At 30.4% G+C, this 20121-nt stretch overlaps 1 protein-coding gene and 1 pseudogene across 1 annotated transcript in view; both read left to right on the top strand.

Annotated features, from left to right (window-relative positions):
• Positions 1–8310: 8310 nt before the first annotated feature.
• Positions 8311–8738, top strand: LOC132933833 (uncharacterized; annotated as a pseudogene).
• Positions 8739–18342: 9604 nt separating this feature from the next.
• LOC132934883 (homeobox protein engrailed-2-like) overlaps positions 18343–20121 on the top strand; it is a 70768-nt gene continuing 68989 nt past the window's right edge. The window contains exon 1 of the mRNA XM_061001279.1: positions 18343–18777. The gene's annotated coding sequence lies outside the window, so the exon portion shown is untranslated. The remainder of the gene's footprint in view (positions 18778–20121) is intronic.

Below are 20121 nucleotides of genomic sequence, written 5' to 3' on the forward strand. Positions count from 1 at the left end.
GACATAATGTCGCAAATAATTCCCTAATGTTGAATGACTTCTCTCTAATGCTCCATTACTTTGTGGTCTATACGGTGTTGTGTTGAATTTAGAAATTTTTAATAGCTTACATACTTCTGAAAAAATTTTACTTAAAAACTCTGTTCCCTGATCAGATACTATTGATTCTGGAATTCCATGTATACAAACAAATGAGTTCACAAAACTATGCGCTACAGTATTAGCTTCATGGCATACCATAGGTGTCGCAATACTAAATTTTGTTAAATCATCTTGCATTGTAAGTACATATTTGTTTCCTTTGTGTGTAACAGGAAGTGGTCCTACTATGTCCATAAATACTTTTTGGAATGGTTTGTCTGCCGTGGAAGTGATAACCATCGGTTGCTTTGTATGCTTATTCGAAGTTTTATTCTTTTGACATGATTGACATTTTTGTACATAATCTGTTACTTCTCTTGCCATTCTTGGCCAATTATACTGTTTTTTAATCTTTTTTATTGTATTTGAAATCCCTCTGTGTCCTGCCAAAGGACTCTCGTGCATTTCCTTTATAATAGTTCTTTTTTCCTGATCCGTAAGTTCATTCGGTGTAAATATTTTGATTTTTATACTAGTGCCTTTAAACAAATATCTTATCATTATTCTTACTGTTGCCCAATCGAGCTGAAAAATTTGATCACCTGTTTTTGATACTGCTAAATCTGCAATTTGATTGTTTAAACAAAATGTTTTTAAATTCTGTAGACAATTATACACATTTTCGTAAGTAATTGGACTTTTTCCTTTCTCCGATAAAATCATATATATTATATAACGGTTACTTTTTTTTAAATATACTAAATCTGTAACTTTTTTATTTTGATTACTTTCCAGATTCCCGAATCGTCTTCGGAATTCCAGTGCCAATCCTTCCTTTAACGTCAATTCCCGTGATACATAATGTACGAGATGCGAATGTTCGTCTTCAAAAATATCACCTGCTATTTCTATAATATTTAAGTTTTGGACTATATTTGTCTTAATATACTCCATATATTCATTATATGTTGTACTGCTTACTACTTGTTCCCCTTCTATTTGCATAATTTGTGGTATTCTACTGAGAGCGTCAGCATTAGTATTTAATAAACCTGGTTTATAAATAATTTCGTACTCGTATTCCTCCATTGCTAATCTCCAATGCATTAACCTTGATCCTGGATTCTTGTGATTAACCAACCATCTGAGAGGCTGATGATCTGGCAATATATAGAATTTTCTTCCCAGTAAATATGGTCTTAATTGTTTTAAGCTCCATACGATAGCTAACAACTCCTTTTCTGTCGTACCATAATTTTGCTCTGCTTTATTCAGTACCCTTGATGAGTATACGATTGGTAAATCTTCCCCTATTTTACCTTGTGAAAGAACTGATCCAATTGCAAAGTTACTTGCATCGCATGTTACATTAAATGGTTTATCGAAATCTGGATAACTAAGAATAGGTTCACTCACCAATGCATCTTTTAATGTTATAAATGCCTGTTGACAAAGATCTGTCCAATCATATAGTGTATCGCTTTTCAACAATGTGGTTAACGGTTTTGCGATCTTACCATAATTTTTTATAAATCTACGGTAATACCCTGACAGACCTAAAAAACTTTTCAATTGTTTTTGGTTTTTTGGTTCTGGAAAATTCTTTACACTCAGAATTTTTGATGGATCTGGTTTCAATCCCTGTTCTGTGATAATATGACCTAAATATATAACTTCGTGACGCAAAAATTCACATTTCATAGGTTGTACTTTTAAATTATAATCTCTGAACCTTTGAAAAATTTCTTTTAACTTTTCACTATGATCTCTTAAATCATGAGCATATACAATAACATCGTCTATATATACAAATGCTTTTATTCCATTTATTCCTAATAACACTGTGTTCATTAATCTTTGGAAAGTACTTGGTGCTCCTTTTAATCCAAAAGGCATTTTAAGAAACTCATAATGCCCTTTATCTGTCGAAAATGATGTCTTAGCTCTATCATCTGCATGTACCGACACCTGATGGTATCCGCTCGCTAAATCCAAGGTCGTATAGTATCTAGAATTGCCTAGTTGATCCAAAATATCATTTATATTAGGAATCGGAAACACATCTCCGATCGTAACATTATTTAATTTCCTGAAATCTACACAAATACGAAATTTTTGCTTCCCTGAACAGTCGACCTTCTTTGGTATCACTATTAACGGGGCGTTCCAAGGTGAAGTACTCTTTGTAATGATTCCATCTTTTTCCATTAGATCTACCTGCGTTGATATCTCTTTTTTGTGATTCTGTGGTAACCTATATGGTTTAATATAAATTGGTTGAATATCAGGTGTTGTTCTAATTCTATGTTGTATTGCTGATGTCCCGTCCAACCTGTCACCTTCTAATAAAAAAACATCTGAATACTGATTAAATATATCTTTTAATGATTGGTACTCCTCCTTATTGAGATGCTGCAATCTTAACGACTGCTCCAATAACTGTAACCGATTTTCATTATTCCGACTTCCTATAGTTTTAGTACACACTTGTATGTTCGCTTCTTCAAATTTTTCATATAATAAATTACTCAAATCTACTGGCTGTAACTTAATAGAATTTTCATTTTGATTGACAATTTTTGTTAACACCTGCCGATTTTTCACTTTAGTAATTACATTACCAAATTGAACTCGATTTTGCAATACTTGTGAATATATAATCACTGTATCATTTTCCTTTATTTGATTATCTGTAATTTTTACTGGAATGATCATTTCCGATCTCGGTGGTACTACTGCAATGTCTAAATTATCTACATGCGGAATGTCTTGATTTACCACTGTAAAATTGTCTTCAGTAAGTGTTGATGTTATCTCATTTTTTGAATAATCAATTGCTATCTTGTTATCCTCTAAAAACTCCTTACCTAAAATCCCATCATGAGGTATTGGAAAATTATTATTAACAACTTGAAACCTTACTTGTCTTTTTTCTTCTCCAAAATTTATCATTATATTTACTGACCCAATTGTGTTCACAAAATATTCATTAATCCCTTTTAATCGATATAAAATTCTTTCGTTAACTTTTACGTCATCTTTTAATGACAATAATTTTATTATATTTACTTCACTCCCTGTGTCAAGTAAAAATCTTGATTCCTGATTAACGAATTCCGTAGCCTGACATATAATGTGATCTTTAAAAAGTTGAGCCTTTAATTTAAATGCTCTTGAAATGTTACGGCTGTTGCTTTGATTTCCTGGACCGATCGTTCGCCGCTCTGAATCGACCCTGTCTCGTTTCCCGAAGTTGATGGTTCTGACATCGAACTTGAATTTGCCTGACTAGTTCTTTTCTCATTGTTGTATTTTAATTTCCTGCATACTCCAATTTCATGACCTAGTTTCTTACAATATTTACAAACAATTGCCTTGTTATTAATCGCACTATTACTTTCTGCAGTTTGCCGATGAATATTTGCTGACCAATTGTTTGGTTTTGAATTTTGCCCAGTATTCGTAACCCCGTTCTTTTGATTCTCTTGTGGCTGTTTTATAAATTGATGATTTGATCTTGACCTACATACCTTGGCCATGTGACCTACTTTGCCACAGTTGAAACATGTAATTTTCGCTGTATTTTGCTTCGGCATTTTTGATTGTGTTTCCTTATCTGATTTGTATGACGTTTCCTCCTGTTGAGCCACCGCAAATGCTTCCTCTATTGTACTCGGACGACTTGCCTTTACTAACATTTTTATAGGTTGTCTTAGTCCTTCAATGAAAATACTTAATGTTTGAGTCTTTAAAATTCCCTCTATGACTTCTGCCACTGCTGCAGTTTTATCTTTGGTTTGAACATTCAACGTCAAATGAAATAGCTTTTCTAACCGGCTATAAAATGTACTAATTTCTTCATCATATTTCTGACGAGTTGTGGTCAATTCTAACATCAAATGTGTGGAAGTATGTTGTGGTTCAAAACAATTTTTTAACTGTGTTTTCAATTCTTCCCATGAATTTATTTTTTTAAATCGGACAACCTGAGCTGCTTTTGCTGTTAAATTTGCAACTATTGCCCCTAATATTATGGGTTTTAACTCCTCACTAATGCATGAAAAAGCAAATTCTGATGACTTTATGAAATTATGTAAGCCTTCAGAGTCTTGTTTGTCAAACTTTGGTAATATTCGAAATGCTGCCTCTAAAGAAGTAATTACACTCATATTTACTAATTCAGTACTCGATTGACTCAAATTTGGTACAAAACTGTATGATTCAGTACTACTATCAAAAGAAATATCTTCCTTAACAATGTTTGAACTTAATTCTGCTGGTACTCCTAACCGTCTACGCTGTATTGACAAATGTAATGTGTTTCTACCGGTGTTAGGATTTTGAAGTCCTAATAAAGTACTCTGATTCTGCACTGTATTTTCTACTTGGTTACTAACGCTATCCCTGCCTAATGTCGTTTGACTTGCCCTACTATCATCTGAATCAAATGACCTATCTGGGACAAATGTTATGTCTTCACTATCGCTCTGTGTTATGCTACTAGTACTACTACTATCGTTGCTCATTAATTAAATATAAATAGAAAAATATAGATATGCTTACAATACAATATATAAAAATAACAAACTTACAATACCAATAAATTTAACATTATCGGAGTTGTTTCTCTGTTGCCTTGAAAAAGTTGAATGCTGAATTTGTTTGGAATGCTCTGTAATTGACTGGAATGCTCTGTAGTTGACTGGAATGCTCTGTAGTTGACTGGAATGCCTTGTAGTCGAATGAAAATGCTCTGTAGTTGAATGAAATGCTCTGTACTTGAGTGGAATGATCCGTAGTTGACTGGAATTATGCACCTTGACTGGTTCAATAACAATTTAACTCACCCTGATTGAATGAACGCGCCTCGTTTAAATTAATGGTTCTTTTGATCCGCTGCCACCAATGTTACAAGTCGGTTGACCGTAGCCTCGTACTTGTGGAGTTTGTATATAGATTTAGTAAATAAAGTAACAAACACACGTTCAAATATTCAATTAATAAAGTTTATTGCGTTCTGAACATGTACAGTCAATGGCACTATCTCCATTCTCCACTGCCTGTCTTACAATCTTAACGTTCCTTATATCTAAACTTCTGTAGGACAATCCCTCCTATATAAAAAGTGCTTACTCGCAGTTTCGGGATTGTACCTGTTTACACTAATTTACAATAATCATTTCATTTCATAATTCTAAATGTTTTATAAATACTACATTTCTAATTTGTTTACTAACTGCTACATCCTTACTTACTTCCTATGTTTAATAATACCAAATCATAACAATTATTTAAATGTTGAGATAATGGAGCTGAATTTTTAGCTATTAAAATAACCAAGTCTTTGGAATTACCACCAGGTGAACTTACTGACCAGTTATTTCTATGACCTCAAAAAGCCAGATTGTGTCTTGCTAAGTATAAAACAATGTCTATAATTTCATTTACAACTTGTCGATTCTTTGCGATTTCAATTTTACGCTGGTATTCCAAACTAGGCAAAATTGGAGGTGAAGTTTTTCGAAGTTTATACTTTAATGTGGCATTTACTGTAAAGGTTTGATTTTGTAGTTAAATTAATAAAGGTAGTGCTTTTGAATAATTATATATACTTTTGCTGATTGTTATAACAATTTAACTATCAATATAACATGTACTATACAATCTTACCAAACTCTGTGCAATGCTTACGGCCACTATATTTTTCTCGGGTTTTAGTCGTTGGCTTTGTTGCAACTAAACCCGTTGTTTTAAGAAGTCTTAAAGAATTGTAATATTTAGCATATAATTTTCCCTTAAGGTTTTTATTTAAAATTGAGAAAGTGTAATAGGATCTTGGATTTCAATTTTTACTACATTATTTAAAATTGATGCCAATGGTTTTAAAATATTATCCTTTATTCCAGTCTGTATATTAATGACATCACTATTGTTAAAATTATTATTATTGTAAAGACTCAAAATACACTGCCCGATAAATTCATAAAGCTGTTTGACAGAAGTTTCAAAATTAAATTTATTAATTACAGTAACACTATTGAAAGCATTAACACCTTCAGTATCAGAAATCATCACATCACTACTTAAAATTGCATTATTTGAAACCTTTTTTTGATTTCCTGGCACAATTGGGTTATTGCTAGGTACCATTTCCATATGTTTTTTACTAACATGTCTTTTAAAAGATGACAAGTTACCAAACGATTTATTGCAAGTCTTCAGAAAAAGTATAATTACTGTCAGGCTTAAGCAAGTGGAATATTTTATAGTGAGCCACTAATGCTGGTAAACATCCTATAATGGATGACTTACAAACATAACAAATCATACTTAGTATTTCAAATAAGTTATACTTACCTTGTGATCGTCAGATAGCAAAAAAGACCATTTGTCGACTTACAACACCAAATACCATACAATTAAATAAAATAGGTAACTTTAAACGTTGAAACAACTTTAGTCGACACTTTAACAGCATTGATAATTAACAATGTATTCGCGGTAAAATAATAGTGTTTAAACAAAGAAATAAAGCATATGGTCTGTGGATAATAACGGTTGCGGTTGATTGATAAGTCACATAAATAATCTAACAATAAACTTTTCAAGCGAACAAAATTATTGTTGTGTTAACCTTACATATTGCTTGTAACCACAGTGGTACTGTTTATAAATATTTAACAATAGACTTTAAATAGTATTGTTGATTCAACAATAATATTATACATTATTATTTTCCTGATAATAAATTTTTAATGAAGTGACAAAAAGATAATTAGTTCAACAATTGTTTAAGTTAATTTGAAAACGATTTTGTCGGGTCCACAATGTTTGCTTTGTGAGCGGTTAACAATTTTGCATGATCAATATTACGAATGATTTTTTTTTGGGTGTAGTCATCATTTCTTCGAATCCTCATGCTTTCAAAATGTTGGCTGTATTCGTCCATTGTATAATATCTTCGTACTTCACTTGCCAACAAACAACGCAGTATAAAATTATTAAAATCACTAACCGCACGATTGTCTTCAGAACTCTGAAGTAAACGCTGGTACTTTTAGGTATGATGCTAGCTGAAATCGCAAGCTTCAAGCTATCATTGTTTAGGCTCTACGTTGATCAGTCAGGACACGTTCGATTATACTATTATATTATAGCCATGCAGACGTTTCCCATGAGACTCGCTTGTGATTATGCGAGCAGTATATTGTCAGTTTATAATATTATTATTATACTTTGCAGACCCCGCGTGGTGCATACGTAAGTGCATAATTGCTAACTCTAAAGTTATACCAAGTTATTTATCGTTATTATTATTATTATAATTATTTATTTATTTATTATTTACATTTATCGCATCTTAATGGAATTAATTACTTAATCTCTGTTTATCGAACTGTAGATACTTGAAATTTATACTGTTTGTTTATTTTATCAATTCCTATACTTGATATAATTTTCTTTATATATATTATTTTGACTCATTTTCAGCTACTTACGGACATTTTCAATTTTCAATTTTTTTAGTTTTATTCCATATAAATGTCATTAAAATGTTATTTGTTTGGTCAAAAAGTGTGAACAGTGCTCACTAAAGTAGTTGAAAAATATTAAAAATACATAGGTAGTCACAATATTTTTTTTACAAGCATTTAAAGTTCGAATTTTGATAAAATTTAAAAACTATTTTATAGTTAAAAATTTATAAAATGTTCAATTATTGTAGCTAAGGATTGAACATTTATAACAAGGTTCCGCGTAAATAGGTAAATAAGTTACTTTATTCATAATAACATCATGAAATATATCACGGAAAAAAATGATAACTAAATAATTTTAGGTAGAAATATTATAGTTAAAACAAACACATTTCAGTTGCATTTACTACATTTTTACCAAATACACAAGTAAAACTAACGAACTATAATTAGTTGAAATATTTTATTTTATTCAACTATAAAATAAAGTCAAAATTATGTTACCACATAAAGCTGGTTACACACCTAACGTTTTCGACGCAGCGTTTCAGACGCGCAGCTTCGACGCAGCGTTTAAAACGCTGAATTCATATCTTACACACCGTAGCGTACATTGGCGGTTTTCAAACGAGCGGGAAAAATATTTTTCACCACGCATGCCTTGCAACTTGCAATCGTTCAGTAGGTATTCAGGTTTCGTTCAATACCATCACACGATCACGGAATATTATTTTTTGATTTTTATTAAAAAATGGACGCTTTAAACAATTTAAATGATGTAGAAGCTGTCTGTCTAGTATATTCGATGTATAAAATTAATAAAAAACAAAAAAAAGATAAAAATAATAAACGTCGTTGGTGGGTACATCCACTTAACTTAAAAAGGCCGCGCGAAGGACAGTTTCAAGTAACCTTTATGACATTGAGGCAATATCCGGAAGAGTTTTTTTAAATATTTCCGTATGTCAATTAAAACATTTGATGAGCTGGTAAGTATTGTACAAGTGTAAAGAACTTGCATTAAATTATTATTATATTTTAAAACGTGGTTCTGGTTATATATTTAAATTATAATTGATTATTCAGTTAAATATGATTGGAAGACATTTGCAAAAGCAGGATACTGTGTTACGTTTATCCATTCCACCTGAAGAAAGGTTGACTGTTACATTAAGGTAAATAAGTATGCAATTAACTATCAAAGTATAAGCTTAGTGTAAAAAATATATGTAGTAAAAATGAAATGCATAAAATACTTGTACTTATAAGTTGTAGTTTATACTTACAAACAACGCGTATAATTAAAACAAAAAAATGTTAAATGATATTAAATTAATATTGTATTTCACAATATTTACTAAAAATTTAATTATAAAAAAAATTGATACTTAAAACTTTATGTTGTATCTACTATAACAATATAATATAAAATATTAATAAAAATAATAAAATTATATTGTATATTACAATATTAAATAAAAATATTAATATAAAAAAAAAAAAATGATCCTTCAAGTTTAATATTATACCTAATGTATATATTATAACAATTATATATACCTAATATAAAATATTTAAAAAAAAAATTATAAAAATTATTTTTTATAAATTGTATTTTACAATTTTACAAATTTTACAATTAATATAAAAAAAAAAAATGAAACTTCGAACATAATATTACTGCATTTCAACAGTATATAAAATATATTTTAAGATATATTTTTTATTTTAATTTTTAATTAAGAATGTTCGTGATAGCTAGAAAGACTGTTGTGGTGTGTTTGAGTATGTGGCTGATTTTGGGGCAGATTTACAGGAGAATGGGTAGCCTGAGAAAATTGTATATTTTGCTTATTCTCGCGAATAATTTTCGAAATGGACGAAACACCCATTAAAAATTCAAAATGTAGAGCTGAAAAATTTGTCCCTGTTGCTAAGTACCTAAATAAAACAACAATGTGTACATTATTATCAATCTTGTTGATTATTCGAATAAATATTTGAATATTATTTGTATTTGAATACTATATATTATTTTAGACAACGTTATGAATGTTTATTCTGAATAAAAATTCAGATTTTGTATTCAAGTACTTTTAACATGAAATTATTTACCGTTATTTATATTTTATTTATTAATTATATAAAATCATTGTACAAAAAAAATTTGATAATTTAATTAAACTTTAACTACAATATTATTTTAGAATGAATTAATACAAGGCTCTTAATATATTGTTACAATGGCAGTTGGAAAATCTTAAAAACACATAGGTAGTCTTAAGCAGTAGTTTAAAGCATTTAAAATTTGAATTAAAAAAAAAAATGGGTAAGTGGGTATCGGTCAGCTGTACAGTAGGTTACATGTGAATCACTGTAATAGATTGTGTTAAATTTGAATCCAATGATATAATATCATTGTATAAGAAAAATGATTCTGAGCGAAGACAGTCTATAATATCTTTGATGATATTATTGTGAATAAAGTAATTTTATTAATTTTAGTATGAGGCAATAAATATTAATTACTACAGTTGATTAAATTCATTTTTCCCAAAAAAATGTCATTGCGTGTATATAAAGTATAACAATATACTCTAAATGTTTCATAAATCAACAAATAATATTTTTAAAATACAACAAAATATATAAAATCTAAGATTTTAAAATGTAACACAAGATTAAACATAACTTTTTCTACTTTTATCAAACATAAAATATCTAAAAGCAAGTAAAAATAAATTTTTATGAGCGTTTGAAGTTCATAATTTTACAACATTGGGTATTCACTATTTTTAAAATATTTGGATTTGTTTTGAGCTGTTTACAGATACTTTCAGTTTTCAATTTTTTTAGTTTTTTTTTAGTTTTTTTTTTTATAATTGTCAATAAATTTTATTTGGTGGGCCAAAAAGTCTGAAAATTTAATACAAGCTTTCAAATATATTGTTACAATATCAGTTGAAAAATATTATTTGTTGATTTATGAAACATTTAGAGTATATTGTTATACTTTATATACACGCAATGACATTTTGACACGCAATCAACTAGTGAGCACTGTTCACACTTTTTGACCAAACAAATAACATTTTAATGACATTTATATGGAATAAAACTAAAAAAATTGAAAATTGAAAATGTCCGTAAGTATAGCTGAAAATGAGTCAAAATAATATATATAAAGAAAATTATATCAAGTATAGGAATTGATAAAATAAACAAACAGTATAAATTTCAAGTATCTACAGTTCGATAAACAGAGATTAAGTAATTAATTCCATTAAGATGCGATAAATGTAAATAATAAATAAATAAATAATTATAATAATAATAATAACGATAAATAACTTGGTATAACCTTAGAGTTAGAAATTATGCACTTACGTATCCACCACGCGGGGTCTGCAAAGTATAATAATAATATTATAAACTGACAATATACTGCTCGCATAATCACAAGCGAGTCTCATGGGAAACGTCTGCATGGCTATAATATAATAGTATAATCGAACGTGTCCTGACTGATCAACGTAGAGCCTAAACAATGATAGCTTGAAGCTTGCGATTTCCACGGTACCTTCATACCACCGTGTAAGAATGCCCTAAGACGGCATTTTTTAAAATTTGCATTTTAAAGTGGTGCTTACTCAAGTATTTTGAGATTTAAAATGATAGTTGAAAACTTTATAACTTAATACACAGAAGTTAAAATAATGAATTGAACAAAATTTGAATTATACGATAGAGTTGGTATATTTTACGGGCAAATAAGTGCAAGTAGTTAGCTAGTAATTATATATTTATATGTATATATTAAAATTGTATTGATGACTATCTACAATGACAACGTTCGACATAGGTTGGAAATGTTCACTATAAATGTTGTATTTAAATGTACTTAATTCAAATGCTTAAAAACTTAATATTAATATTATACTGTATAAGCTAACCTGTATGTTGTGCTTGTAATATGTATTTAAACTATGGTGAATTATAAATGTTACTTGACCATTAATTTTATGATGCCATTTAAATACCTATTTAAAATTAATATTTGAACCATTGTCATTATAACTTAGAATATAAAATCTTAATTATACGATCGCCTATGAAATATTTCACTATAAACAATGAAATGACTATGAAATATAAATTGTATTCTTATATTTTACATTTAACATTAACGAATGCTGACATCTTGATATAAATCCTAATGAAGGTAAATGAGACGTCCTCACCAAACGAAATGAAAATCGTAATCAGCAGTGCCATCTTGCGACGAAAGTAAGCGTCCGTAGTTGTGGAGGTTTTTCGCGCGAACTCGCTCGTGTCTACCGAACGGCTTAAAACAATTACGACAGATGGCTCTGACGTTCTCGTCACGATGTCTGGATTGAATATCGCACAACCGCGACATTATAAGGTTTTAACTATTATAATAATATACCCATAACTAAATTAACGATTAACAGGCAACAGACTGTATACAGTCTAAGGCTGGAAAAAATATTCTTTTCATATTCAGCCAATAATAGTAGCAAGCAACGTAATAAGACCACATTATACTTAACAGTAACATATTAACAATGTAGTATAGCCTACTCGAAATAGTCTTACGCTTAGGTACCTATGTTACAAAACGCTTGTAATCAATAACGCGAGGTACAATGTAATAAAAAAATTTAATAACTGTTTTTGAAATAATGAATATAAAATAAATACAATATATTGATAAATAAATTGTTAAATTTGAATTCAATGATATAAAATACCTTTGAAAAACGATTCTGAGCTAAGTATAGCTAATATATAAGCTGTTATACTTTATATTCGAAGTACATTTGAATATATTATTATTATGTACTATAAAAATAATTTATTTTACTATTATTAATACAGTAGGTTGAATCGAAACCATTGCATTGAAAATATCATTGTATGTATAAAATATAATAATACATTAAAAGTTTCAATAGCACCAACGAATAACCTATTTAAATTACAATGATTATATCGATTTTGATCCACGATAATACCTTTCAATTAATATAGATAGGTAGGTACTCAATTTATCCCCATACTTTAAACAGGTGTGAATAAATTTGTATTTTTTTTAATGTATTTTACATTATAAAAATTTAACTCGATATACCTATAATATAAATAGTAGATAGCTGGGTACTGAGTGTTTTTACAGTCACTTTGCAGATCTATTTGTAGCAAATTGGATATATTTTTAATTAACCTATAATCATAAATACCGGAAGTAAAATTAAAAGTAGGTACCTACCTACCTTTTATTTCACTGAATTAGGCCATTCGTTATCTTTTATCGATTCAGATTATTTGATCGTTATAGGTAGCTATTAGATTTGTTATACATCTATTATATTATGCTGTTGAGTTTTTCGATTATTATAGGTATCCGAGAGGTCTAAATAAAAATATTATGTTAATTCTTAAAAATTGTGGGTGACCTACCCAAAAGTATTGACTACCTATCCAAAATTTGAGAAACTTAGTCTACAACGTAAATATTATATATTTTGTCCTATTTGTCATTATCTGTGTGTTATTGTAGGTACATTATCTTCGCTTTGTATGGTTATTATTCATATAGGTATAACTAACTCTATACATATACCTAGATAATACATACCACGTTTATTAGATCTGCTATGTACTTTATTATTGCCGGCCATTTAAACGGTATAATTGGGTAGGGGGTGAATTCGGTGGGGTGTATTTACACAGAAAAATAAAGGCAGTGCGTTATTTACGGTCGGCGCAAAAAAAAGAAGCTTGACGCTAAATTGTGTAAATAGACGTATAGTCACTATTAATACATATATCAATCACTATTTCTGCAGCTAAGAGATTGTAAAAAAATAGGTACTCAGTTTCTACCAAACTACTACATAGACCGTTGTCTGCGTAGATTATAGTTATTAATATGTTCTCAGTCCACGTGGTGACAATAATAATTCATTATGTGAGTATAGGTACCAGAAAATAAAAATAAAATAATATTTTATAATATTATAGGTTCCTAATTGGTAAACAAGATTAATTTTTAAACTTGACGTAATTATTTGAGTACTTAATCGACTCATTATATTCACAAATAGGTAATAACATATTTGATAAACTCGTCTGTATAGGTATTTAACTTAAATAATAGTGCTATATAGGCTGTAGCATAAGGAAACTGTATTTATATTACACATATAGTGGTACCTACATAATATAATTAACCTATTAGGTTCATTGGTAAAAATTGAACACAGTTCACTGTAAACTTGGTATTTAATTATACGAACTTCCATCTTATATTATACTCTTGAAGTCTTGAATAAAATAATAATTGAATAAACAAATAAACTCGTAAAATGATTTATAGACTTATAGTAGGTACATATTGTTATATTATTAATATATATTATTGTGCAAGTCAAATATTGTACCTATTTATAAATATGTACACCTACTCGACCCGTGAATAGCAGATGATAAAAAGGTCGATTATAAATTCGGGGCAGCACAGTAGGTGCTATTTAATTAAAATGTCGATTGTAATTTCAGCCCCGATTACCTACTTTTCTTAGTCCTTACACGCACAACTATTATACACAATTCAATGCCTCACTTTGCTGTGAACGTCTGGACACGTGCGTCAGTCGTCGAGTAAATATTGATGACATTATTTCTACTTGGTTTTGAAAAACAAAACGAAGGAGATTAAACTTTGCCATTTAATTTTAAAAATTAAGAGGACGTTACACCCGCTAGTGTTGTCTTCAACTTAAAAATGTACAACATATATAGCAAAAAAATGTTTTTCGCTGGTTAGAACCATTCAGGCTATAGTGATAGTCGACTCCAAATTGATATTCAAGACATGAATGTTCAGAACATTATCTGTGAAATATCGTTTTTATTTTGTTTATATCATTTATACGAAACAAGTTCGTATTGTTTCAAAATCCTTTATTTTTGTGTTTTTCAAACTTAAATAACTTTTTTTTAATTCTAATATCGAAAAAATATAAACAAAATTCAAAACCAAAGTTCTCCTTTTTATGTGGTGAAAATTTTGTTTCTTAGTTAGATATGACTGTAGCCGTCTCGTTCTTTCCCGCGCAAAACAGTTTTTGCTATGTTTTCATTTGTAAGACGGAGACAACAGATGCGGGTATAGCGTCCTCTTAACAATAATAATAAAGTTTGAATTTTAGTTAGTAATTTACTTTCATTATTTTTTAATTGTGTAGGTATTATCTTTTTGTCCTTTCGAAAAAATGACCCGCCCCCCTAATTTTAGTTCTAGATCCGCGCCTATTTATCAGATTTATGTCTGCCACTCGCTAAACCCATCCAAAAAATTGAGAGTATACCTATATATATCGCGCCGTATCGATTAATACTAAACTAACCTCGATTATGACTCGAAAGTGAAAATGAAATTATCAATTAATCAAAACATTGTACACGTTCAAATTATTTATTTTAGTGGTATAGCCGTACAGATACCACATGACCAAACGGCACAAACAATTAATATATAACGCTCCTCCCCACTTATGACGCTTCTGATTTAGATAGTACGGACGGTAGTTAGGTACTTACCTTATACTTATAACTATACATATAAACATACTATTATAACAACGGCATTATATATACATATAAATCTCGAAATAATAATAACGATGCAGACTGCAGACGTCAGGACCAGTAACTAGTTGTTATTTTAAGTTTTAAGTTTTAAGATAAATATATTATAATCTATAGGCAAATAGGTGTATCTATTAAAAATACATAATAGCAAGAGTAGGTATATAATAAGAGTGATGACCCGCGTTCATTTCAGAATTGAAAATGTACAAATTTGTTACGGCAGAATTATAGTACAGATACAACGCGTGTATTTGTAGGTGTTACCTATATATACCTATTATATACGCACACACCTAAAGGTGAAGGTATATTCTATATATCTACCTATATATATATATATATATATATATTATGCATGAATATATTATATTTGTGTAGTTAGGAATACATGCATATTATACCTAGGTATGCGACTTATATATAGATGATTGACGTCGCAATTATTATACTTTCGTATTAATTTATTATCACTATCATTTATGACGGTATATATATATAGTAGGTAGATATAAAGGCGCGTACACGCACTACGCAGTGCGCTGCATTATTAATCGGCTGCAGGCGTTGCAGCCACTGAGTTAACGATTATATATACATAATATTTATATATTATATATACCTATACGTATTGGTACTATAGCTGCAATCATGTAGTAGTGGCAGCTGCGCTTTTCATCTTTTACACGCGTTGTAATATATAATATTATATATAGGTATATAGGTAACCGCCTATTCTGCAGTTCGGCTGTTTAGGTATTTTAGGCGACTGGTGTGGTGGGGTGCAAGAATTTATTTAGTCATCTCACGCCTCGACGGTTTATAAATTGTATAATTTATATATTATATATACTTACATACCGCTATATAAATAGTATAGGTACCTATAAGTATACATTATATACATTTACCTATATTTAATAACCTATTAAATATTAAAAATAAATCATGACTTTAGTTTGTCATTAAGAAGAAAGTTAATTAGTAATTATCTATAAGATTATTATATAATATAATAATAATATACCTATATATAGGCGAAGTCGGAGCAGACTTTAACTACTAACTTAGTAGGTACACCTATAATGATAGTCTTTTAAAATTAAAAACAAATTAATTTGATTGAATAATAAAATTGTATTTAAAGCACCTATAGGTACAGGTAGGTAATGTTATCTACATTATTATACATTTATACCTAACATAAATTCATAAAAAAAATTTATTATTATTAACGCATGATGAAAAATCCAATACGGTTTTGCGTCACCTGCGGTGTAATAAATAAAAATTAAATATTACTATGAATTGTATCATAACATTTTTATTAAATCTACCTATTTTAACCCTAGTACAGCAATAATATTCAAACAACTAAATGTGAAAAATCTTAAATTTATTCATAATTTCTCTGTCTTAATCCAGTTGTGTAAATATAAACACGTAATTCCTATTTTTCAAAACAATAACATAAATACATAATATTGATATATGTTTACCAAATTGTGTAAAAGTTTATGGACAAAATAGTGTATTGTATTAGGTCTGAAATTATGTTTAACTTTTAATATTAATATAAATAATTTTGGTAATTTAATTAATTTTAAGAAACATATTAAATTTTTAAATTTAGATAGTACATATGTGAATATGTAATTCACTCATTAATGTTATTATCCAAAATAAAATTAAGACTACAAGTGGTTTGTACCGCCCATGTAGTAAGTAACTAAACATTAGGTAGGTATAGCTTCCAATATTTACTTATATCTATGCGCACCTACTAATATCACGTATAGGTACCGATATCTAGATATAGGTTATAGGATGTCTACATTATGCCACAGGGGCTGAAATACTGTGTCCCTTGAAAATTTAAGTGTGTCCCCTGAATGACAAATGTGTGTCAAATATTAATGCGTAAGGTAAGTGGTATATAAAAGAGGGGGGGATTTTAAGTGTTACAACCCCAAAGGTTTTTTTTTTGCTTTAGAAATCTGTCAAAGCCCAAAGGTAACAGTTAAATTAATAAGCGTGTCCCCTGAAATCAAATATACCTATTTTAGGCCCTGACATAACAATACAATTTATGTAAAAACGCTCACGCATGTGTAAGTGAATATAATAATAAAAATAATAACGAACATCGCGACAACGGTGGTGCAATGTGTGCGTGTTTTTTTTTTTAATACATATTGTGTGTGCACGGCGGTTGCGGATCAGACTATCAATGCGGTTAATGCAAGTCGGTCCGCGGCGATCGTTTGTAAGTGAAGGTACCTTAGCCTACCTATATTGTGTGATCGCGCACACCAGTGGTGCAGTCATGTATTGCCGTAGTCTGAAATATATAGTCTAAGCGTATTATACATATATTATGTACATAAGGTGCACACATTAAACATAAATACGAAAATCGATTCCAAATATATATTTGTATAGATATAGTACTATTAATATATATTATGTATATATACTCGGGGTAGAATATAATATAATATTATTACATTATACATACCTATACAATATAAAATACATATAAATGTAACCATAATAGATAGCAACCGCGACGGCGGCGAAACGACAAGAGGACCAAATAGTATTTCACTACTATATGTGTGTATATATAGGTGCATATTATATATATATATAATAATGATGATGCTTGCGCCGTATGAGAGCGAGTGAGACGATGCGGCGAGTGAGAAGGAGTCGGATGTTATTTTTTTCTTTTATATTATGCAATTTATTATGTACAAGTGTTGTGTGCGACGGAGAGAGTGGAGTGTACACGCCAGCTACGACGGACGGACGGACGTATAATAGAACGCCGCGGCGGCGAAAAGACCACACACGAAGCAGTCGCCGCCGCCGCCGCCGCAGTCTCAACCACTGCCACCGCCACCGCCGGTCGTCGTCCATTGGTGTGCGTGTGCGCTAGCGAGGTCGCCCCTTCTCGGCGCGGACCCCAACGCCGCCGCCGCCACCGCGCCCAGGTGGGCGGTGCCCGCGTGGCAGACGCCATTTTTCCGTTTTACCCCCACCTCGTGCCGGTCGGCAGCCAACGATCCGCCGCCGACCGACCGACCACGACCGCCGCTCACCGACGGCGAATAACTCCGCCGCCGCATCCGTCCGCCGTACGCCCGTCCGTCCGGTCATCAGGTCTCGGCAGTGCAGCCGCGCTCCAGTCAGATTCGAGAGGTCGCGCGCGCACCTACGGAATACAAATATTTATCATTATTACTATTATTACTATTATTATTAAACTCCGCGGCGCCCGCACGCGCACGCCCACACGTAGCGCCCGGTAAATCCGATTTCGGTTTAAGATAATAACAATATATAATATAATAAACACGCGGACACTGCGGCCGGTGATAAAATATCGACGTTACGCCAACACTGCTGGACCTGCCCGCCCGGGTACTACGCTGCACTACAATAATTTTGGGACGAATTTTCGAATTTCCGTCTCCACGCGACGAGCATTTCCTGCAGGCTGCATCAGCGGTTTGCCGACTCCGCGAGCCCGGACCAGGTAATTACAAGTCATTTGTATTTATATATTTATATTTATTCCGGTGCTACATGCTACATGTAGCACCGGCTGCAGTTGTATATAGGTAATAGGTATAATGCGTTTACGTGCAGCCGGGGGGGTATTTGGCATTTGTTAGTATATATTATAACTATTATAGGAATAGACTTATAAACCTCATATGAGTTTAAACGGTTAAATATCACGACAACAGGTAGATATTTTAATTTTATATCCAAATGGTTAGGTTAAAATATGTCAAAATCATCTATAGTGTTTCGACGACAACACAGTTACGATAATAATGATTTCGGTTATGTATGTTATATGTACCTATACTGCTCGGTATTGTACTATTAATTACCTATGTAATGGTAAATATTGGTATAGGCAACCCTTGATATAGCCACAATTTTGTTACTTACAAATAAATAAATCTGCACATTATTTAAGTACACCTTTCTATTATTCTGTAAAATGTATATAGCACATTAAAAGTGCATACCTATATTAAATATACAATAAACCTAATAATATATAAGTTTATACCTACATAAATACATAATGTATATGAGAATGGGTATACAATGGTACCTACCTACTATATTAACGTTTATTAGAATCTGTATAGAAGATGTATCCAATTTTTGTTTAAATTTTATGTAGATAGATCCCTATAGGTCCTATAACGGTTCCTATAGGTTCATATTTATGAATAACGTACCTATATATTTAAACCTAGACACGTAGGTATAAATTATAATAATTCTAGATAAAATATCAATTCCATAGTAATTTATGAATTATTTGATGAATAAATGATAAGTCAATAATTAAAACCATAATTTGGGATGGACAAAATACCTATTTGTTTAGATTTTATTTATTTTAAATCAGTTTTGAATCCATCACCCATACCTATAAATTGATGTTAGAATGTATAAACTTGTTTACCTAATTATTATACGACCCTACTATATTGATTAATACAATCAATTAGGTACCTATACTTTATTATGGACCGCAAATAATATCAGAAAATACACAGACAGTTATATTCAATAGTCAATTGCCGTTTCATAAAAATTTAAATACATTAAATGACGTGTGTGGACACCAAAGTTACAATTATTTTTCCAGTTTTTATTTTTTTATTTTTACCAGTTTGTTTCCTAGTTATAAACTGTTACCTGCGAGTATATTTGTACGTATTATATAGAAATATATTCTAAGTTTTAATAAGTTAAAATTATTTATTTGTGTGTGCTCAAAATATATTTGCACGGGTAATATATAGGTAGGTAATATGGGTATATCCTCAAATGCGTAGCAGTAAAATAATTA

This window comes from Metopolophium dirhodum, chromosome 1 (assembly GCF_019925205.1).
Source record: "Metopolophium dirhodum isolate CAU chromosome 1, ASM1992520v1, whole genome shotgun sequence".
Lineage (NCBI taxonomy): Eukaryota > Metazoa > Arthropoda > Insecta > Hemiptera > Aphididae > Metopolophium > Metopolophium dirhodum.